The sequence below is a fragment of the Lissotriton helveticus genome, chromosome 1_2 (assembly GCF_964261635.1).
Source record: "Lissotriton helveticus chromosome 1_2, aLisHel1.1, whole genome shotgun sequence".
Lineage (NCBI taxonomy): Eukaryota > Metazoa > Chordata > Amphibia > Caudata > Salamandridae > Lissotriton > Lissotriton helveticus.
In genome coordinates, this window is record NC_136058.1 from 396,466,781 (window position 1) to 396,490,045 (window position 23,265).

The window sequence follows — 23,265 nt, forward strand, 5'->3', positions numbered from 1 at the left end:
TTTCAGGGGGCCCTGGATGGCAAGCACCGACAGCCTGCAACCAGCAGTGAACTGACGAGTTCCGCATGCGATATACATGTGCAGTATGTACACGTGCGTGCACGTGCATCAGGGAGGATTGTACATACCATGAAGCAGTGTGGATGCCGTGGGCTGGCGCGATCACACGACAATCGGCCCTCGAGCCAATGAGGGCTGGAGTTGTGATTGGTATCAGAACCCCGAGAATACATTACTGGGCCACAATACATAGTGTATGTATTGTTTATTTTACAGCTGGTCCCATGAAATTCCTCCAGCCTACCCTATATACTGTCAACACTGCCTCTAGGACAAGCTTCCCCAGCCCCCTCCAGTATGGATGTGCCCCCTCTCTGCCCGAAGCTTGAAGCGGTAACAAGTTGTGAAGATTTTAGGGGTGGAGTGGTACTTAACGCCATAAGGGTGCCCTGCCGCAGGGTTTGCATTTTGGGAGGAGGCGGGAGTATCCTTCAGTGTCGCCTGGTGAAGGGCCGAAAGATGCGCGGCTCTCTGTACTCCCAGCACTCCAATGGCAGGGGTGGGGGGAGGCTCTCTCCAGTGGAGTCAACAGGCAACTGTACCCCCACATGGTTCCCTTTGACGCATGTGTGTCCCCCAGAGGGGGCTCAGGGGGCGGACATGTAACACTTCAGAAGTCAGATTATGTTCGTTCCTATCGCCCCTCCAGACCTCCAGACTCCCGGTTCAATCATCAGTCCTATTAAAAGGGGGCGCCCCAGGAGGGACGGGCTGCAACTCTCTCCTTGTGAAGAAAAAGAAAGGGGCAGAACAATGGGGCCGTCCGTCCGAGGCACATGTCCAAAATAAACCCCCTCCCCCATTCACTTCACTAGAAAGGTCCAGCTTTCGTGTTTTTTTTTAGGTCTCGACTATTATACCCCACAGGGATTAATAGGTGAGTATATAGTAGGCGAAACAAACATTTGACCAAGTGTGGATTACGTGCAGTTCATGTGAACTAGTTGTGTGAGACGTGCGTGCACGTCAAACCCATCAGCCTCGCACCAAACACCATCTGGCTCGTATCCGACTTCAGAGGAATCCGCTCTCAAGCCTCTCCTGCCCCTGCCATCAGACTTCAAGGAAAAGCGCTCCAGCTCCCCTGCCCCCTCCCCCAGCAATGCTGGCAATGTTTACATTTAACTTGTTGGCTTCCCTCCGCTGTCATACTCCTAGCTGTCCTCCAAATGACGTGCTGTATTTCTAACACACACAGTTTAGTAACCAAAGCACTGCCAAGTAAAAACAATTCTGCTTCTCACAGGACTTACAAAGATTCAATTGCTTAGCGCCCAAACACGTAGTTTAGCGATGTGGCAATAGCATGCTGAAGTCTCCATGTCTGTTTGCGTAACATTAACTTAACTGAATCACATGACGTGAGCAATTAAACTATGTACTTCCAGAGATCAAATTCTTTTTTTTGCTGGCAGTTTTATTTAGCGTGATCTCGACCTGAAGGTATCAGCTCGCTGTACATTGAGCACCTGTTGCATTACAGACGGACATATTCCTTTTTTTAGGCACGGGTAGATTAAGTGGTTTGCGCAAAATCACATGATGTTGAACGTCACTGCCCAGACTCGAACTGAAGCATTCATTGTGTATAAGGCCTGTTCTTTAAGTAAAGTAGTGCTTGCCTCACTGACTTTGACATGACAGTCATGCTTCATTCCTTCTTGTATCCCTTTATCCACACACATTTCGTGCGCGCGCGCCGCGTTCCGCCTCTGCTGCCACTTCAGCTCACCAGGCTGCACATCCCCTCCCCCCTCGCTCGCCAATGTCCCTCCCGCCCTTCCTTTGATCTTGCCGCGAGTTCTCTCAGTCTAATGACCCTCGCCCTCCCCATCACAGAGCGTGCATCGCTTATCTGTTTTTATTGTGTATTCCTTCTTTGATCTTTCCCCTTCCTTATTTTCCTGTCTTCCCTTTGCATTTCTCTTTTGTTTGTTTCCCATTCTCCTTTATCTCTAATTTCTCCTCGTTTCCTTATTTCATCTTTTCCGATTTTGCGGATAGTTTTTGGCAGATACTGGCCGGGTGCAAAACTCATGGTAAATTATCATCAGTTACCGAAGCGATATGCTTTGCTATGGTGTAAAAAAAGAGATGCATAGGCAGCCTCCAATTCATGATAATTTTTGGGTTTTTCATTGTTACCTGGACTTCAGATTAAAGGCTTTCCTGTTGTTCTTGTTTACCATGTGCCACGACAAGATGACAACCTATTAGGCAGATTCACAAAAGTCTTAACAAAATATAGAGTTTGTTCTTTGAAACCATGGTCGATCTTTCTACTGATGTGTTCTGTGTGTTTTGTTGTATTTTTTACCTGAGTTTTGTTGCTTTTTCGCTAGCATGTCATCATATATTTGACTACACGCTTCACAGTGACCCAAGTACTCTGAACTCATACGTTGCAAGTATCAATTTGTTGCTAGCAGACTCTTATACAAATACATTTGACCTGCTTTTATAAGTATAGTTAGTTTCACAGTTGTTTTATTTTTGACATGCCTGATCCCCCAGTTTCAGAATCCCAACCACAACAGGAGCTACTACAGCGAGTACCAGACTAACAGTGGCGCGTTTCTGCTCCTATCACTGGTTATTTCAGCAGGGTTACAGACATTAAATAAGATAGATAGATATTGGACTGCAGCCAGACTGCACAGCTCTCCAGCCCCATTTCTAAAGTGCACCTGGGAGGCCTGCTTAATATTCAAGTCCATATCCCTGTGCATGTTGAATAACACAGTCTTGCTTTTCTAATTTCTGCCCTAGCTTGGTTATGTTTCATCGTGCACTAGAGTAGCAGAATGAAAATCTGGACAGGACCATAACCTGGTACTAAGGACTACACTTGCACTTAGTACTTGGAAACTTGCTGACTCTGTTGAGTATCTGAAACTCCGCCATCCCACAAAGCAAGCCAAGAACATCAAAGTGACCAGCCGCTTTGAGTCTATTTGCCACCATCCACTTCAGGCGCGCCGCAGGTCATAAACAGGACCATCTGCTCGTGAATCGGGATGCTGGCATGGATGCCCAGCCCCCCCCGCTCCACCACCAGCGCTTCCTTTCCTCTGCCGGCTACTTTTCACCCTTTTCTTTTAGTGCTGACCTGCTGCCAAATGCTAATCCGGATTAAAGGTTCGTGATTTAGACGCTGCGAAATGATCTTTAATCAGCTTTATTTACTTAAGTAACACACATTTTTCTCTACCCCCTTCCCCTCTCTGTACCTGCTCGCTCCCTCGCCTCTATTTCTCTCCCTCTCTCCTACTTCCTCGTGCCCTGTTTCCCCACCTTCTTCCTCGATTGGCCCCTCCTCCCTTCTGTTCCTTTAATTTTTTTCTACCTCCCTTTGTCCCTCTCTTCCTCTCTCATCCTCATTTTCTCTAAACGTCTCCCCTCCTCCCTGTTTCTCTATCTTGTCACTCTGCTCTCTTTCTATCCATTCTCTCACTTTATTCATGCATTTGTTTCTCCTCTGTCCACACTGTCTTCCCTTATCTGTTATCACTGCTCCTATTTCATTTCTCGCTTCTCCCTCCCCTGCTTTCCCTCCCTCTACCTGCCCTTTTCTGTTGCAGAAGAGGACGCGTCGTCCTTCCAGGTGAGTTGCTGACCGATACCCAGAGTGTGTCTGCAGTGCCTGACCCCTGACCCACTGTTCCTGGATGGAAGCTTCCGGTTCCGCGCCCGTATATGTTCCTCGGTTCTGCTCTGATTTTACATGTGATAAGAGTTTCCCAGTTCACAAGCGCCCTGTGTCTGTGAAGGAAGGTGGTGCTACTGCTGGCACACACTACTGTCCCGTCTCGTGTCTGGCTCTCAGGGGCAGGTGCACTTTCCACAATAAAAGCTTCACTGTGACCTTACAAGCATTGTCCCCCATTCACCAAACAGCTGGTGGTGGCAGAGGTGATTTTACGCACCCTTTGACCTTTTCTGAAATCAGTTGGATCCATCCTCCCACAGCATCTTTCAACGCCACAGCATCACTCAATGGCACAGCATCACTCAACGCCACAGCATCACTCAGCACCACTCAACGCCACAGCACCACTCATCGCCACAGAACCACTCAACACCACAGCACCACTCAACACCACAGCACCACTCAACACCACAGCACCACTCAACGCCACAGCATCACTCAGCGCCACAGAATCACTCAGCACCACTGAATGCCACAGCACCCCTCAAAGCCACAGCACCACTCAATGCCACAGCACCACTCAATGCCACAGCTCCACTCAATGCCACAGCACCACTCAGTGCACAGCATCCCTCAACGCCTCAGCATCACTCAACGCCACAGCATTACTCAACGCCACAGCATTACTCAACGCCACAGCATCACTCAATGCCACAGCATCGCTCAATGCCACAGCATCACTCAGCTCCACAAAACGCCACAGCATCACTCAGCACCACTCAGCACCACTAAAGGCCACAGCATCACTCAGCACCACTAAAGGCCACAGCATCACTCAGCACCACTGAAGGCCGCAGCATCACTCAGCACCACTGAAGGCCACAGCATCACTCAGCACCACTAAAGGCCACAGCATCACTCTGTGCAACCATTAAACAATAACTGGTTCTAATATGTTCTCTCAATGTTTCAAGCTTTATTACAAATGTCACAAAAAGATGTTAATATTTCACTTCTGTTCTTGGATTTTCATCACAATAAAATACACTGAATATAATGTTCCCAAAAGTTATTTACAAAAGTTTAAGCTATTGCCATTATAAATTACAATAACTTTTATTTAAGTATTAATTATTAAAAAAAATAAAAGCCATTGTTATTTGTAATATTGATAGATCTAAGTCATGTAAATACAACACATATTGCATTACAAATGCTATAGGTGTCACGTTTGCGAAAGTTAAAACTATTGGCATTGTAAATGACAAAGCTATTAATTTCGCTATTTTCAAAACCAACACATAAATAAAAAATGTGTCATTTACAAGACCAATAGCTCAAACTTTCCTAATGCGAGACCTATTGCATTGCAAATGCTTGTTTTAAATATAACTTGTGATAGAAAAATATTTTTAAATCGATGTGTTATATCTATTTTGTGGCGCAATCCATAATGGCCTTGTTTAAGCAAAGGGATTTTTTGGGTAAGCAGTATTTGATGTTGTCTTTGGAAATCAATGTGCAGTTGTTGTTTATTGCCACCATTGTAAAACTGATGTTTCTGGGGATCACTGGGCTATTGATATATTGTTCGATCAGTGTACATTGAGGCTGTTCTGTATGCATAGAGTGCATTGATTGAGGCCACAACAGCTGGAAAGGCTTGGGATGAATGACTCAGTCCATCTAAGTTGTTCAAACGTAAGAGCGGGCGGGCTGGCGTTTCATGCTAAGGCGGGTGCTGTGTGTGATTGTTTGCAGGCTTCTGATTACAGTCGTCAGCGGTTTGTAGAAAATGAATCTCTGGCTGTTTTGTGTCCGTTGAAAATGCCCTTTGTATAATGTGCTACCGGTGGTTTGATTGAAGTTTTTCTGAAGTTTCCACTTGCTATGCTATGCAGCTGTATGCCACACCCGGCCTGGTGAAGCCCCTCCCCCGAGTGCTTCCAATGGCTCTGCAGGGCAAGGTGTGGCCACAGCTTCTAGCCGGGTTACACCATTTTAGATGCTGACTTGTGAGACTCGGGAACTAAAAGGGCTCAAAGAAAATCCAGAGTAAAGCCCTCTGCATTGAAAAGCTGCACTGATCGATGGACCTTACGCCGGGCATGGCAGGTAGGCACTGAATCCCAAATTAAAGGTCACTCAGGAAGGCTACTGTCATCTTAGCTGAGCTAGACCTACAACTCCAAGGTTCTTAACTAAAGCGAAGGCGGTTGGTGGCAGTCCATTCCTTGAGGCAATACGATAACAAGCATTGAAAATGCAATGGGTCTCGCCTTTTATTAAGTAAAAGCCATTTGCTTTTCTAATGGTATTGTATAGCAAAGCAAGTAGCTTTAAGTTAATTAAAGGTGAGACCTATTGCATTTTAATGCTTGTTTGGTAGGCTGTAGGTTCCTAGATCCGTCCCCAAAGCTGTTCCGCGGTGCCAGGCAGCAGCAGAGGCCTCGATGGGCAGAGCACACAGCTCCTGGGCTTGGCTCCTTCACGCCTCCCCCTTATCAGTTGACACAAGTATTTAAGACCTGGTAATGAAGGGCCTCTCTCTCCCGAAGATAGGTTTAAAAAGCCAAACTGCGCAGCAATTACATAGGGCTCGCTGAGAGGAGTGATGGGGCTGCCTCTTAATTGTGGCCTTTGGGAACCCACTTCCTCCAACCCCTCAGAGCAGATAATCAGGTAGAGTCAGCCCTGAGAGAGTCAGGTATGAGGAGGGCGGTTCACCACTCGACAGCGTCACCGAGGCGCCGGAGAGCAGGTTCTCTAGGCACTAGTAGGCGCTGCTGCACACCCCGTGTTTTGGTGAGTAAAGCAGCAAGCAGTGTCAGTGGCCAGCAGTTTTAGTGTTTGTGTACTATAGCTCCGTCTCTTTTTCTGAGACGGTGTCAGCCACACATTCGGCGCGTAATCTGGGGGTCATTTTTGGGCCTAATTTACAGCTGGATCTGCACGTAAATAAGACCACGTCAACGTGCATGATGCTTATCCGGATGCTGCGTAAGGTCCTACCTCTCCTTCCTGAGCAAGCCAGATCCGAAGTAGTGCGGAGTACCATCCTAAGTCGACTCGACTACTGCAACGCACTACTTTTGGATGCCCCTGTAACACTACTGGGCAAGCTTCAAAGGGTACAGAATCTGGCTGCCAAACTCGCTCTTTCCCGCCCCTACTACAGTTCGTCTACAGCAGCACTACAGGAACTCCATTGGCTGCCGATTCACCTTCGTGTCCGATACAAAGCAGCATGCATAGTGTTCAGAGCTATTCATGGCTTGGGACCAATCCCGTTGCGGAGAATGTTTGCTTGGTATCTCCCATCTCGAGCCTTACGCTCCTCGTCATCCAAGCTGTTAGTAGTCCCGCGCTTCCAGAGAGTGAGGATGGGTGGCCGATCGTTCAGAGTAGCGGCGGCCAAACTCTGGAACTCCCTGCCACTAGCCCTCAGGAGCCTTGAGGCTCTTCCAGCCTTTAGAAAGGCGTTGAAAACCTACCTCTTCCCGAGGATAGGCTAGCTGCTGAAGCTGTTGTTGGATCAGCGCCAGGATGCCCTTGGTGGTGACAGGCTGCGCTCTATAAGTATACCACAATACAATACAATACAATAAACACTGTTCTCGAGATTCGCTTATTACGCTAACAAGCAGAAGCTTCACCATTTCATTCTGCTCTCCCACACAGAACAGCAGCCGGTCAGGCAACAGTAGCACAAGCTTCACACACACACACACACACACTGGCAGGCACCCTCTGACAGAAGCAGTGCTGCACATACATGTGCTTTCACAAACATACAGAAACACACACACGCATCAGTATCAGAAAAAGCTTCACTCGCTCTCTCGCTCACTTACATATGACATGTACAGTCAGGCAACAACAGCACACGATTTACACACATATAGCAGGTACAGTACAGTAGCTCATGCTTCATACACACTACATGTACACACAATCACAATTACATATACACATTATAAAAGGTACAGTTGTGCATGCAAATCGGTGAGTTTGAGGAGGCAGTTGCTAGAACTTTTTTAAATTTGTGACCCCATGTCTAATTGCATGTAAAATAATTTTGTATTAAAGTGCACTCTTTTTAAACATTTTCACAGAGGGGACAACCCCCAAATCCCCTATTGTTGATCAGGCTTGCTTGCTTTGCTTGGCTCCGATGTAACACTCAGCCCCAACTTCTACGCCTTACTACTTTCAAAAGTCACAAGCCGCCACTGCAATGCACCCCATTATGTTTAGGAATATGTGGTTCGTACGGCCATCAGTGGCATAACTAATTTAAAACCTGATACTTTAGAAATCTCTTACAATGATACGCATCCACACGCAGCCCATGGATAGAAATCCAAGGGCCTTAAAAAAAGAATGACATTAATAAGAACGTATTTTGGTGCAATTGTAAAGCTAGAAAATGTTAGATAGATGCTGTTAAGATAACGTATGGTACAAATAGACAACCAGAATGCGAGCAATGCGCTTGGCTGACATTAGAAAGGCCAGGCCGGAAGCTGATTCTGATCCTTTGGATCACGCACATGCACGTTTTTTCCTGGCGTGTAGGGACCAGAAAGAGCAAAGTCCTATGAACACTCTAGAAAGCTTAAGAGAATCCTCAAGGTGACTGTCTAGATGACTCCCCCCTGCACCCCACTCAAGAAGTGCTGAGGATACAGGTCTGTCCCCTTCAGCTTTGTCACATGACATATGCCTCATTGTCACTGATCTGGTGTTTAAAACACCATGGCATTTTCCTCTGTTTACTTTCCTATGTACCACGCTGTGGATTTAAAAAACTGCAAATACATGAGTTAAATAAATAAATAAGCTGCCCAGTTTAATTGCAAAACTGACCGATATGCTCATATATTCATTGAAATACAGATATGTTCATTGAAATACAGATATATTAATTGAAATACATATAATTCATTGAAATACAGATATATTAATTGAAATACGGACTATCACTTCCAGTTGTCACCTTTCTGTAAATAGTCTTCAGTCCTTTACAACAGTGTTTGGAAGATGCTCATCTGAAGTGAAGCTATAAATACTTTTATACAGCAGCAGCCAAGTGTGAGGCCTGCACTTGAACTGTCTGACCCTTAAAAACATTCACGTCTGTGACATCTGAAATCCCTGGTCTTTACAGGTATAAGTGTTTGTTTGTGTGAAATGAATTCACTGCTGGAGGCTGGAGGTGGCGGTTCCGTCAGCAGCCACCAGAGGGCGCTCCTCACCTGCTGATGAAACCCACTGAACTGCACATTGGATGAAAGGGAGAAGGGTTTCCTCTTCCGGGTCAGTGGCGGAAGAGACAGCACCAGCAGCAGATGCTGACATCACTTCCGGCCTCTACTGGTGTTCAGCCTGCTGCAGAGGAGGAAGGAGCCCTGTCTGGTGGGCAGTTACCGCCATCTACAGACCCTCACAGACCCCTCCCTCAGACCCCAGATCTGCCCCTCCCCCCAGACCCCAGATCTGCCTCTCCCTCCCAAACCCCAGATCTGCCCCGACGCCCCCCTCAGACCCCAGATCTGCCCCTGCTCCCCCTTCAGACCCCATATCTTCCCCCCCTCCCCCCTCCCCCCGGCACCACCCCAGAAGGAGGAGAGAGCCTGGACATGTCTGCACGGGTCTAGGCTCAGGTAGGAGATTGTCAGCACCTCATGCTTTGTTTGTAGAAATAGACTGAATAATCCTGGAGGGAATCTCTGCAGGAGCCGGGTTGAGCTGGGCTCTTCTATCCGGGACCCCTAGGGCTGAGCAGGGCTCTTCTATCCGGGGCCCCTGGGGCTGAGCTGGGCTCTTCTATCCGGGGGGGCCCTGGGGCTGAGCTGGGCTCTTCTATCCGGGGCCCCTGGGGCTGAGCTGGGCTCTTCTATCCGGGGCCCCTGGAGCTGAGCTGGGCTCTTCTATATGGGAGCCCCTCGGGCTGAGCTGGGCTCTTCTATCCGGGGCCCCTGGGGCTGTGCTGGGCTCTTCTATCCTGGGGCCCCTGGGCTGAGCTGAGCTCTTTTATCCGGGGCCCCCTCGGGCTGAGCTGGGCACTTCTATCCGGGGTCACCTGGGGCTGAGCTGAGCTCTTCTATCCGGGGGCCCCTGGGGCTGAGCTGGACTCTTCTATCCCGGGGCCCCTGGGCTGAGCTGAGCTCTTCTATCCGGGGGCCCCTGGGCTGAGCTGGGCTCTTCTATCGGGGGCCCCTGGGGAGCTGAGCTGGGCTCTTCTATCCTGGGCCCCGGGGGCTGAGCTCAGCTCTTCTATCCTGGGCCCCTGGGCTGAGCTGGGCTCTTCTATCTGGGGGCCCCTGGGGCTGAGCTGGGCTCTTCTATCCGGGGGCCTCATCTCACCTGTGCTTTACTGCACTTTTATAAGTGTGCCTTAGTACTCTAATGAGGTTAGGATCTCTAGGGGAAGCTGATAGGGCAGCCCTGAGTTCTCTGTTAGCCCTGGAGCAAATGTTATCAAACCACCTAGGGTTGGGTATAGGTGTATCTGCGGGTCTGGAGATTAGTTCTTCAATACCTGCGCATAGTAAGATAAAAGCAGAGACTGCCTCTGGGGTAGGGTTAGCCAGTGTTAGACAAGTCTCACAGAGCGATGGATAGTTTTATTCCATCTTTTGGAACACCTTCGTGCAGTCCATGCCCTTCCACTTAACTCTTAGGTTATCAGTGGAAATGTCTAAATTGCCGGCCCTTGCCTCCTTTCTAGTTTTGGGTCTCGGGGCTGCCCAGAAAGAGACTAAGATGGGATTGGGATCCCCAAAAGTCGATGCCCTAACCTCTGCCAAAACCAGATGATCTTCTAATGGTGCAGATATAAAAACATAGTCTATAGTTGAGGCTCGACCAAAACCTCTATAAGTCGGTGTTGAACCTTCCCCATTATTTACAGAAACAATATCCATAACATTTAAAAGGCTGCTATTTGATAGGTGGTTTATTAATTTGTGTCCTCTCTTACATGGATTAACTGAGATATGATGGGTGGGACTCGCAGTATTTCCCCCTGCTATCTTCGCATTAAAGTCACCTCCCAAACATACCCCTACCGGTTTATGCTTTCCCAGTAGATTATCCATGTCCGAAATAAAGTTAAAAAGATTAACAAAATCAACGTTAGGTGTGGTTAAGAAGTAATTATTATAAAAATTAATAATACAAATAGAACCCCCGTGTATTAATCAGTACTTGAAAGTTAGCGTTTCTAATGGGAATTAATTTCGGTCTGCCACCTGATGCAATACTGACCCATATTGATAAACCACAAGAGGGTCTACCGTGTTTGGGGTGAGGGGTTATAATATTATAGCACTCATATCCTTCTAGGTATAATTCTTTAGTTGCCCAGGTCTCCGGGAACATAAGGATATCAAATGTATTTACCATATTAACCCATTCTTCAATAAACGCGGCGATTTAGGCTGCGGGTGTGTGCTTGTCTCGCTGAATTTTATTTTAAAAGCTGATCTAAGACGGGGCGTGGCCAAGATGGCGGGCTGAGAGGTCGCACTCGCCGAGAGCTCCCGGACCCCTGAATTCCTGCACCGCTCGTAACCGCTGATTCCCCCCCGGATCACGCGGCGACTGAGCCTGGTGCCCCCGGTAGAGGTGTGGAGCGACTGCTGAGCCTGGTTTGCACCGTCGGGGGTGAGATTCTGACCGGTAAAGCCTGGGTCGAAGCCCGCTGAGTGGCCTGTGTGTGAGCCGGAAGCCGCGAGTCTCCCGACCCTCGGAGCCTGACGGAGCGCTCTGCCTCCTGTGTGTGAAGCCCGCAGCAGTGCATGTACTGTCGGAGTGGGAGTCGGCAGCGGCTTCGCGAGCGAAACGGAGTTATCCAACGGCGGATGTACGGAGCGGAGCTGAGCGGAGGTGATGGGCGGAGGCGGAGCCGGCATCGACTTGCTACGCCGTCCCGTGGCTTGAGGGGGCTCGTATTGAGAGGCCGCTCCGGCCAGCTGTCGGTGGTGGAGCAGTGGAACTGTGCTCCTGGAGCAGATCTCCCCCTGGAATTGCGGGCCCCGGCGACCATCGCTCAGTGAGTTTGCCCACCGGCCGGATTTCTAGATCCCGGACCCGAGACAGAGAAGGGACCTCCATCTTGGGCGTTGGCCTCTCGATATCACAGGGCGGCCATTTTGTGAACTCCGGCCTGGCAGCTCGGCCTTCCTAGTGCTCTTTGTGTGGCGCTGCCCCCGGCTGGTGTATAGCCGCGCCGGTACGGCTGCTCTCTTTGCTGGACAGTAAGCCTCAACGTCCTCTACTCAGCTGAAATGTCGAATGCTAGAGGACAGAGAAGGGGCGACCGAACCTTGCCGGACATGCTGGGACGCGGCGCCCTACGCAGTGGAGGAACCCAACCCACCACGACCTCCCCAGCCCCGGCCAGGGGTGCAGATGGCGGAGAACCCCCAGTGACGAGATCATTTCTTGAGTCGCTCTTCAGCTCCCTACGGGAGGACTTTCAAACGCTCAAGCGTGAAGTGGCCGGGGAGGTCCGTGAAGTACGGAGAGAGATGGACTCCCTGGGGGAACGTGTGAACACAGTGGAGGAAGCGGGTCACTCCAGGGATGAGGAGATCACCCATCTGCAGCAGGAAGTCCTGCGACTGCGGGAACAACAGATTGAATTGCAGGCCCACGCCGAGGACCTTGAAAATCGGTCCAGGCGGAATAACATACGGGTCCGCGGAGTGCCGTCCGGCGAGGAGGGTGAAGACGTGACTGCATACCTGGTGGCCCTCTTTCGTGCGATCCTGGGGGAGTCGGAAGACTTTCGGATCCGCATAGACCGAGCACATCGGGTGGGTCGCCCCCGCAGAGCCACAGCGCCCGCCCCGGACATTCTGGCCTTCCTCCCAGACTTCCCCCTGAAGGAGCGGATCCTCCGAGAAGCGCGAGGGCAGCAACCTTTCCGATTCCGAGACCACCCTGTGACCCTGTTTCAGGACTTATCCACGGTCACGCTGCAGAAGAGGAAATCATTCAAGATCGCTACTGACTTCCTTCGGGAGCAAGGGACACAGTACTCTTGGGGGCACCCTTTCCGCCTGATTTTTAGATGGAACGGTGTTTTGCACCAGCTCCGGTCCCTCCAAGATGTCTGCGCGGTGCTGGGCCTCACAGCATCAGATACGGATACCCCGGCTCCGCGGCGGAGGCGAAGCACTCGTGACGGATGGCAGCAGGTGGGAGAGAGGGGCTCTCCTCCGTCGGAACGACCGGGCTCGCCCACGATCCGGGCGGACATGGCGGCCGCCATCCAGGAGGCCTCCAGAGTGGCGGCAAATGGCGAAGTGGCCCTGACGGCCTGAACTCACTCCGGGGGAAGTCTACTCTAGCTTGTTCCTTTTGCAGGTGCGGGGATTCGAGGGGAGGGCTGGGAGGAATGGCGAGTGCTGGAGGTGGTGGCTGGACGTCCACTAGACTGATTTACCACGGCCTTGTCCGTTAAGGACTGGACTGGGACAATGTCTTTTTTGCAAAGTTTGAGAAGTGGGGTGTGGGGACGGGACTGGCGGGGGGATGTTTTGCTTTCGGGGCCTAAAGGGGGGGCTTGTTGCTGGGGGTGGTGTAGATTTGGTTGTGTGGGATCTCGGGGGGCAGGGGGGGTCTTTCTAGTTGCGGGGTGTTGGGGTTTGGGGACTGTACTGTGCCATTGGACTGTTCAAAGTTGCTCTGTGTTGAGGCCTCGAGTGGTGCCTTCTGTGTTTGCCTGCTGGGCTTTGCTTCTTGGTATGTGCCCCACTGATTCCCCTCCTTGATGGCTCTTAAAGTGCTCACTCTAAATGTGAAAGGGCTGAATAATCCGGTTAAGAGGCGGGCAGTGTTATCCTTGTTGGAAAACTCACAGGCGGATATCTGCCTGTTGCAGGAGACCCATTTGCTAGCTAAGGACTGCTCAAGAATGCGTACCCCCAAGTTCCCCACGCAGCTGTTCCCCTCTAGCGCCTCCAAGACGGCAGGGGTGGCGATCTTGTTCTCTAGGGGGTTCAGGGGAGAGGTCGTGTGCAAGCTAGCAGAACAGAAAGGGAGACTTCTGGCATATAAGATCAAGATGGGGGGTTTAGCACTGACTGTTGGCACCATCTACTGTCCCAATGATCATCAGGACCAATTCTTGCACAGGGCATTGGAGGACGTGGCATCCACCTCTGATAGGCACATAGTGTTGGGGGGTGATTTGAACCTGGTTTTCGATGCGGCAATGGACAGGTCTGTGCAGCGGCGCCACCAGTTGGGTGAGCTTTCGGGCTCGATTCGCACTCGACTTGAGGAGCTGGACTTGCATGACATGTGGCGCCACCTTCACCCTACCACCCGTGCATACTCCTACTTCTCACATGCCCACAGATCCTATGCGCGACTGGACCATCTACTTGTGTCGGGCACAATGCTCCTTCTGGCTTCGAATGCAGATATGGAGGTCCTCTCTCTTTCCGACCACGCGCCGGTGGAGGGCGCTTTCACTCTGCCGCCGGCGGTTCGGCCAAGAGGGGTCTGGCGGCTCCGAGACACGCTATTGCACAGGCGGTCAGTGGTGGACCAGATCCGAGCGGCCATTTTGGATTTTCAGACCGTGAACGATAATGAGGATACTTCTTGTGCGACACAGTGGGCAGCCCTGAAGGCGGTGCTCCGAGGCGAATTTATAGCTATTTCCTCGGCCGAAAATAGGGACCGACAGCTCAAGAGGGATGAGCTCACCCGGCAGGTGAGGGAGCTGGAACAGGTTCATCATAGGACAGGGGCCCCCAGGGTTTGGAGGCAGTTGAAGGCGGCACGGAAACTCTTGGCAGCCCTTGATACGGACCGGGCGGAGTATGCGATGCTCCGCCTGAAACACAAATATTACACAGGGGGCGATCGGTGCGGGCGGCTCTTGGCCAACAAACTCAGGGTGCAACACCAGCAGCACCGAGTGAAGGAACTAGTTGACCCGACCGGAGGTAGGGTCACGGCTGACGAGCAAATAGCAGATGTCTTTCGCAGCTTTTATGCTGACCTCTACACCGGGGAGGCCCCCTCGGCCCAGGCTGAGGTGGACTATCTGGATTCGGTGCCGCTCCCGTCGTTGACACTGGATCAGGCTCAGTATCTGGAGCGCGACATCCGTGTCGAGGAGGTGATCACGGCGATATCCCGGCTCAAATTGGGCAAGGCCCCAGGTCCGGATGGCTTTATCCCTCTGTTTTATAAGACCTTCTGTCAGGAGTTGGCGCCTCTACTGACCCGCCTTTTCAACTCCTTTGCGGAGCCGGGTGCCATCCCCTCCGAATTTCTCCAGGCCACGGTTTCCGTGATCCCGAAGCCGGGCAAGGACAGGACCGCCTGTGGGTCCTACCGTCCTATCTCGCTGCTGAACACAGATTTGTAGGTGTTCACCAGTATATTAGCTGCACGTCTGGCGTTGCACCTCCCGGGCATGGTTGATTCGGACCAAGCGGGCTTTGTGCCTGGTAGGCAAACAGTAGACAACACAAAGAGGGTGACCCACATCCTTGAGAAGGCTTCCAGGATCCCAGGGGAGAGGATGCTCCTGTCCATAGACGCGGAGAAGGCTTTCGATAGGGTGCATTGGCCCTACCTAGAGAAGGTCCTGGGCAAGTTCGGGATTGGGGAGAAGTTCCGTCATCTGATCTTCAATTGTTACCGGTTCCCATCTGCAGTAGTCCGAGTGAACGGAGGCAGCTCTCGACCCTTTCCCATTGAACGGGGTACGCGACAGGGGTGCCCACTGTCCCCTTTGCTCTTTGCCCTATACATGGAGCCATTTGCTCAAAGGGTTAGGCAGAACCCCGACATTGTCGGTGTCAAGATGGGTGAATTCCATCATGCGATCAGCCTGTACGCGGATGATGTCATTCTGACGCTAGATGACCCGCGGAGGTCGCTGCCGGCTTGCGTAGAGGAACTGGACCTATTCGCCGACGTGGCGGGCTTCAAGGTGAACCTGGGGAAGTCAGCCGCCCTTGACATTTCGCTTACTAGCGCCACTAGAGCGGAACTACAGAGGCTTTACCCTCTGAGCTGGTCCAAGGACCGGATCCCGTACTTGGGGATCCTGTTGGCGCCCTCCCTCCCAGAGATGGTCACGGCCAATTATGCGGCTTTGGGCACGAAAATCAGGGAGGAATTAGGCCGGTGGGATAAGGGTACGCTGTCGCTACTAGGTAGGGTGGCCGCGGTGGAGATGACCCTCCTGCCTCAGGTGCTTTACCTCTTCAGAGCGTTGCCGCTCCAGCCCCCGCGGGGTGGCTTGCGGAGACACAGTCTGCCATTGCGCGGTTCGTATGGCAGGGCCGCAGGCGGAGGATCAAGAGGAGCATCGCTATGCTGACGCCCGACTCTGGGGGGCTGGGGATACCGGACTTGCGGAAATATTTCCAGGCCGCCCAACTCCGCTATCTGGTGGAATGGAGCCGGTGAGAGTCTGATAAGCACTGGCTGTTCCAGGATCAGGCGGTGGCGGGTAGGACGCTACAGGAAATACCATTCTTGAAGCGGGCCCATCGACCCCCTAACCTCTACGCGTCTCTGGTGACGCGGGTCCCGCTCCGGATGTGGGACTCGGTGGCTGTCAGGTACGAGCTTACTACCTTCCCCTCTCCCTTTACGCCGCTCATTGGCAACCCGGACTTCGGCCCCGGGATGGAGCAGGGTGCTTATGAGCGCTGGCGGGTGGCCCGCTGCTGCACTTTGTATCACTTGTACAGCCCTGAGGGAGTTGTCCCCTTCCCGGACTTGAGGAGGGATTATGGCCTCCCGGAAACGGAGCGCATGCGATACATGCAGGCGCGTCACTGGGCATTACAACCCCAAGTGCGCGACGCGGCACACCGGGAGATCACGGTGTATGAGCGCTGGTTAATCACTCGCACGTCGGACGCTAAACTGATCTCAGACCTGTATAAAATGCTGCAGCCCCCCTCCTTTCACATTCACAACCCCGGTCGGGAACGGTGGGAGCGGGAGCTCGGGCGAGTGTTGAGCCACAAGGAATGGGAACACATCTCCTTCCGCGCACGTCACTCGGCCTATCACACGGGTCTTACGGAGACCTTCACCAAAATCTCGACCTACTGGTACCGCACTCCGGAGAAACTGCACGAGATGGACAGGGCAATACCAGGGACGTGCTGGCGCAACTGTGGCAATACTGGTACACTAACACACATACTGTGGGAATGCCCCCTACTGACTCCTTATTGGGAAGAGGTCTTGGGTGAGGTGGACAAATGCTTTGGGATAGAACTGCCGAGGTTCCCTGCCTATGTTCTGCTAGGGTTGCCAAATGGGTTGATGTATCCCCTTAGGTCTAAGAGGGGTAGACAGATCGCGATTGCTCTGGGGTCAGCGGTGCAAAATATTCTCATACACTGGCGCACTACCACACTTCCCTCTGTAGTTGGCTGGCTGCATAGATTATGGCATGTTCTTGGAATGGAGAAGATGTCCTTAGTAGCCCTGGGAGATACTGATACCTTTGAAGAACTGTGGGCGCCCTTTCATAGCCTGTTATGTTCCGAGTTTCGGGAGATCACCTGCCCCAGATACCTTAGGTTGTTAAGGCTGACGCCGCCACCGGACCCGCCTGTCTGACCGGGCGGGGTCGGTACTGTATAGCGGGGATTATTGGAGAGTTGACTGAAGAGGAAGCTGAAGATAATGGCACAGTACAGGGGGTGGGTTGGGGTATGGTAGTTGGGCGTTCTGTTTGGTTGGGTAGGTTTTTGGAGCGGGGATGCTTCTCCACCCTTCACCCCCCTTTTTTCTTTTCCCCTTCCCGCCTCCCCCCCTTCCTTTTTCTTTATTTTTTCTTTGCCCCCCCCCCTGATTTTCTCTTCCTCTCCCCTATCCCGTCCTTCCTTCCCTCCCCCTTCCCCCCCCCTCGTTATTTGTATGTGACCACAGGTGCGAAAGCTGTGCTCCCGAGTCGGATGAAGCCTCTTGCAAAGTTGTAACTGCATTGTTGTACTTGCTGTATAATGCGCACTGATTGTGCGGTTCCTGTGGTTTATCTGTTCCTTGCCCTATTGTGTCCTACCCCACCCTGCTTCAATAAAATACTTTAAACATAAAAGCTGATCTAATAGCTGTGTTGCAATTTTAACTTGACTGTACAATTTATTCGGTGTTGTATGCTTAAGGTTACTAGAGCTCACTTACCTAACGTTCTTGGCCCCGTTCCGCCCCGGCATTGTGCCATTTGTGCGGAGGGTCGTCTAGTTGAGCGCCATTTTCTGCTCCTAACACCACTTCCGCCCTGCCCCTCCACCTCGCAGGTTAGCGGTCTAGTGGCTGCAGACATTTTTCTATTTTAGGCACGGTATTTGCACCTTTCCTCAGATAAACGCGGCAATTTAGGCTGCGGGTGTGTGCTTGTCTCGCTGAACTTTATTTTAAAAGCTGATCTAATAGCTGTGTTGCAATTTTAACTTGACTGTACAATTTATTCGGTGTTGTATGCTTAAGGGTACTAGAGCTCACTTACCTGTTCCTAACGCTCTTTGCCCCGTTCTGCCCCGGCATTGTGCCATTTGTGCGGCGGGTCGTCTAGTTGAGCTCCATTTTCTGCTCCTAACACCACTTCCGCCCTGCCCCTCCACCTCACAGGTTAGCGGTCTAGTGGCTTACCTCCTGGGTAGTATAAATGGTGGCCTGGCGGACGCGCAGCGGACGAGGGCAGCGGGAGCGCCGACTTCGCACCGAAGTTGTGCCTAAGTAAAGCCCGTCTGCGCCCATCCGCGGCCGACCGGGCCCTGGGGCCAGTCACAATGCCCAACTCATTACCTATTCCTCCGCTGACCTTTTAATGTTTTGCCGCACGGTACCCTTACAGGCCCGCGCCGCAAGGGCTGCTCTGGATTGTGGCATTCTTGTTTCCCTGGATACTCCTATTTTGGAGACTCCTTCTCCCTGCTCTAAGCCGATATCTTCTCGCCTCAAATCGTCAACTCTGGGGGCCACTCCATTGACCGTGATATATCTCAATACCCGGTCAATGGTGAAACATCAACTCGAAATCTTCCAGCTGCTAGACGATAGAGCTGTGAGTATCCTCCTTTTATCAGAGACTTGGCTGACTGAGGGCTCCGCCCCTGACATCCTTGCTGCTATCCCCGCCGACTATTACATCCTGCAATCTAATCGACCAGCTGGGCAAGCCGGCGGCGGGGTGGCAGCCATCACATGCTCCCAGTATATTTTTACAACCTTAGCTTGTGCTAGGATCTCCAAAACGGAAAGTCTCACTTTCAAATTCACTTCTCCCAGGTCCTCTTTTATCGTTGTTCTTGTGTATAGACCCCCTGACCCTATGCCCTCCTTCCCTCAACAGTTTGGTGATCTTATTTCCCAACTCATCATCAACCATGCTACGGTTATCATTATCGGTGACTTCAATTATTGGCCCTCTGACCCCCGGGAAAGCCGTCTCTCAGAGGAATTCTCTGATCTCTTATCAGGCCTGAACTGTCATCAACACATTAAAATACCCACTCACTGCAAAGGCCACATCTTAGATCAAGTGTGGACGGCCAATTTCGAAATTTCGTCCCCTATAGCGACCCCTTGTTCTTGGTCAGATCATTGCTTTATTTCTTTTTCTTTTAACTTGACTACCCCCAGTCGCCCCTCCCCTACGACCAATTTCACTACTCGGAACTGGAAGAGAGGCAACCTGGTGGAACTTCATTCTATACTAGCCTCCACAGTCCCTCCGACCTCCGCCTTGGTGACTCGCCAGGCCTTCCTTCTTGAACAATGGCTGCTGTCCGCCTGTAATACTGTCGCCCCCCTGAAAACTATAAAAACGAAGCGCCCTCATGACGCCCAGCGGTGGTTTACGGATCAACTAAAGCTAGACAAATTAGCCCTACGCCAGGCTGAGCGCCGCTGGAGGTGTAATTATGACCAACAACTTAAAGATGAGTTTGTGGACCGTCTGAAAGCCTATAAAAAATCCATCTTATCGGCTAAAACAATTTATTTTTCCCAAAAAATGATGGAGTCTGCTTCCAAAGCAAAGGATATTTTCTCCATAGTGAATGAGCTCTCTTTGCCAGACCGTGTCACTCCTCAACCTCAACCTACACAGTCCTTGTGCGACTCACTCAATGCTTTTTTCATTGATAAAATCATCACCATCAAGAACAATATCCCCCGCCCTCATCCTCTTCTCCTCCTCCTTTACCTCCCAGAAATCCTTGCTGCCTGGATGTCTTTCCCCCGATCTCCCTCTCGGAGTTTTATTCGTTACTGCATAAAGTGAGCTCTGGCTCCCCCAATGATTGCTGCCCTCCCCAAGTCCTTAAGGAAATCTTCTTGGCCTTCCCCGACCCTCCACTGGCATTACTGAACAGCTCGCTGGCGACGGGGGTGGTCCCGGACTCCTTTAAACAGGCAGTTGTGATACCGATCCTAAAAAAGACCAATGCCGACCCTACGGTCTTGAGCAATTATAGGCCCATCTCCCTTCTCCCCTATCTGGGGAAAATTTTGGAGACACATGTCACTTGCTGCCTGAGTGCTTTTATTGAGAGCGCGTCTTTTCTGGAGGCCCAGCAAGCCGGTTTCCGCCCACTTCATTCCACCGAGGCAGTCATTGTGGCTGTGATGGATACCCTGAGAAGGGGCGCCGACAATAACATCTCCCAAGCACTTGCTTGCTGGACTTATCGGCGGCCTTTGACGCGGTCGATCATGCAATATTGATCGACCGTGTCGGAAATGCCGGCATTCAGGGCGTAGCTCTGGACTGGGTTAGATCCTTTCTGGATAAACGCTCTCAGGCAGTGCACCTGTCTACCTTCTCCGCCTCCTATTCCCCCCTATCCTGCGGAGTCCCACAGGGCTCCGCTTTATCCCCTTTGTTATTTAATTTGTACATGCAGCCCCTAATTGCTTCTCTTCGCAAATCCGCAGCCACTATCTTTAATTACGCGGACGACTTGCGGTTAATTTTTCCTATTGACACCTCCCTTTCCTCCTGCACCAGCTTCCAATTTACCATGCTTGAGATATCGGAATGGATGTACCACAGCCAGCTCAAATTAAATCCTACCAAGACCGAGCTTGTGCTGGTGGGCGGAGCAGCCAACCCATGGAATGACAGCTTTTGGCCTCCCTCATTAGGGCCTCCTCCTTGCCCCGTCAACTCTGTGAAGAGTCTTGGCATAGTCATCTCCAGTGACCTATCTATGAGGCCCCAGATTAGTGCTGTCACGTCATCCTGCTTTTTCCATCTGCGCAGGATACGTAAAATCAGCAGATTTCTCACTAGAGATGCACTTATATTTGTCATCATGGCCCTTGTTATGTCGAGAATTGACTACGCCAACACTCTGTATGTGGGAATTCCTGCATACCACCTCCACAGGTTGCAGCTGGTGCAAAATCAGGCAGCACGCTTGGTTTACCATCAGCCTAAGCATCAGCATGTTTCGCCGCTGCTGCGGAGCCTGCATTGGCTCCCGGTGGCTAAGCGCTGCATTTTCAAACTGGGCTGCACGATATTCAAAGCTCTGTCTGATTTGGCTCCTGTTTTCATTTCTTCTAGTCTGAAGCGATATGTTCTCTCGAGAGATCTTCGCTCCTCCTCTCACATCCTTTTAGTTATCCCTAAAATCAAACGCAAAAAACATGGTGGTTTATGTTTTTCTTTTTTGGCCCCCAAAATCTGGAATTCCCTTTCGTCTGCTTTCCGACATTGCCCCACCTACGACTGCTTTCGTAGGATGCTGAAAACGTTTCTCTTCCAATCAGCCTTCGAGTAATACCCGTTCCTGCCCTCCGCATTTGTTATGAGCGCCATGAAACCATCCGGTGACCGAGCGCGGTATAAAAATTTTAACATAACATAACAATGTCTAGTTTAGGAGCCAGACCAGCCACATTCCAGCTCAGCACCAGTAGTAATGAGTCAGAATGATCATTTGGAGAAACAGTTTCCACCTCGGTGTCAATATTAATTTTAGGAGTCTCAAAGCGTGCCGCGAATACAGAAACAGTCGGTTGAGATTTAGAAAAAGGTCAATCAAGAGTGTCTAGGTCAGAGATGGGAGAGACCCTATTTACCGATTGGGAAAATGGGCTAATGAATGAGCACTGTGTCGGTGGTGGTCTATAAAAGAAGCCGAGGGGTCGTGTACATATGTTTGTGGGTGGGGGGCAATTAGTCTCTCTAACAACTATGGACATCTAGTTTGTCCACCACCCAGGAGACGGACGTTTCCTCAGCGGTCCTTAAGTATGAAAATACCATCTTGGAGGCCCTGGACGTGCTGGCTCCAGCTAGGTCTTGCTATTCAGCCAGGAAAAGACCCTCAGCTCCCTGGTTCTCAGAACAACTTAGGCTTCGTAGACAGGAAGTAAGGAGACAGGAACGCCTATGGCACTCTAGCTGGGCCCCTAAGGATAGAGAAGCTCATAAGGTCTTGCTTAAAAACTACAAATTGGAAGTGATTAAGACCAAGCAAGAATACTTCACGGCCCTCACTTCCTCACTTTCGTCTCCTAGAGAGCTTTTCAGGATCGCTGACTCCCTTACCTCCCTTCAGATCCCAGACCCTGTGGTTGCCTCTCAGGAACTGTGCAACAATATAGCTTCCTTCTTTCAGTCCAAAATTGCGGACATTTACATTGCCCTGGAAGCTCAAAGATCCTCTACCGCTGTGCCTTCGGTGCCCGCTCCCTTGGAGCCTGATGATGCTGAATCATCCCGACCTCAGGATCTGGAATCCTTTCCTCCTCTCTCTTGTCAGGATCTTGAGATCCTGCTTAACAAAACTAAATCTGTCTCTCTGCTAGATGTCTGTCCGCTAAAGATCCTTAAGCAGTGCAGAGAATCCCTCCTTCCCCCACTGGTTGACATCATGAACAAGGCGATCAAGGAGGGCATTTTTCCCCAGCAGTGGAAAAACGCTGTGGTAAAACCTCTGCTCAAGAAGTCCTCTCTTGACCCTGGGGTATTAAAAAACTTTCGCCCCATCTCACTGCTCCCGCGAAGATGTTAGAAGCCCATCTTAATAAACATCTGGCTGCATTCGTGGAGAGCTCGGGCTGTTTGGATCTTTCCCAGCATGGATTCAGGAGGGAACATAGCACCAAGTCTGCCCTCACCATAGTGCTCGATAACATCCGCACTAGGGTCAATGGGGGACAGACCTCCCTCCTGATCCTTTTAGATCTCACAGCTGCCTTCGATACCCTATCTCCCTCGGTGTTAACATCTCGACTGAGGGAGATTGGAGTCCGGGGGTCGGCCCTGGGACTCCTTTCCTCTTTTCTCGATCACAGAGAGCAAAGGGTAATGCTGGGCCCGTTCCTATCTCCATCCCTGTCTGTGCAATGTGGGGTCCCTCAAGGGTCAGCGCTTAGCCCTACCCTTTTTAACATTTATGTGACCCCCCTTGCCAGACTTATTAGATCTTTCGGGATGGAGGTAGTTTCCTACGCGGATGACACCCAGATCCTCGTCTCTCTCTCCCAGTCAGTTACGTCGACTGCCGCCAATTTTAGATCTTGTATAGAGG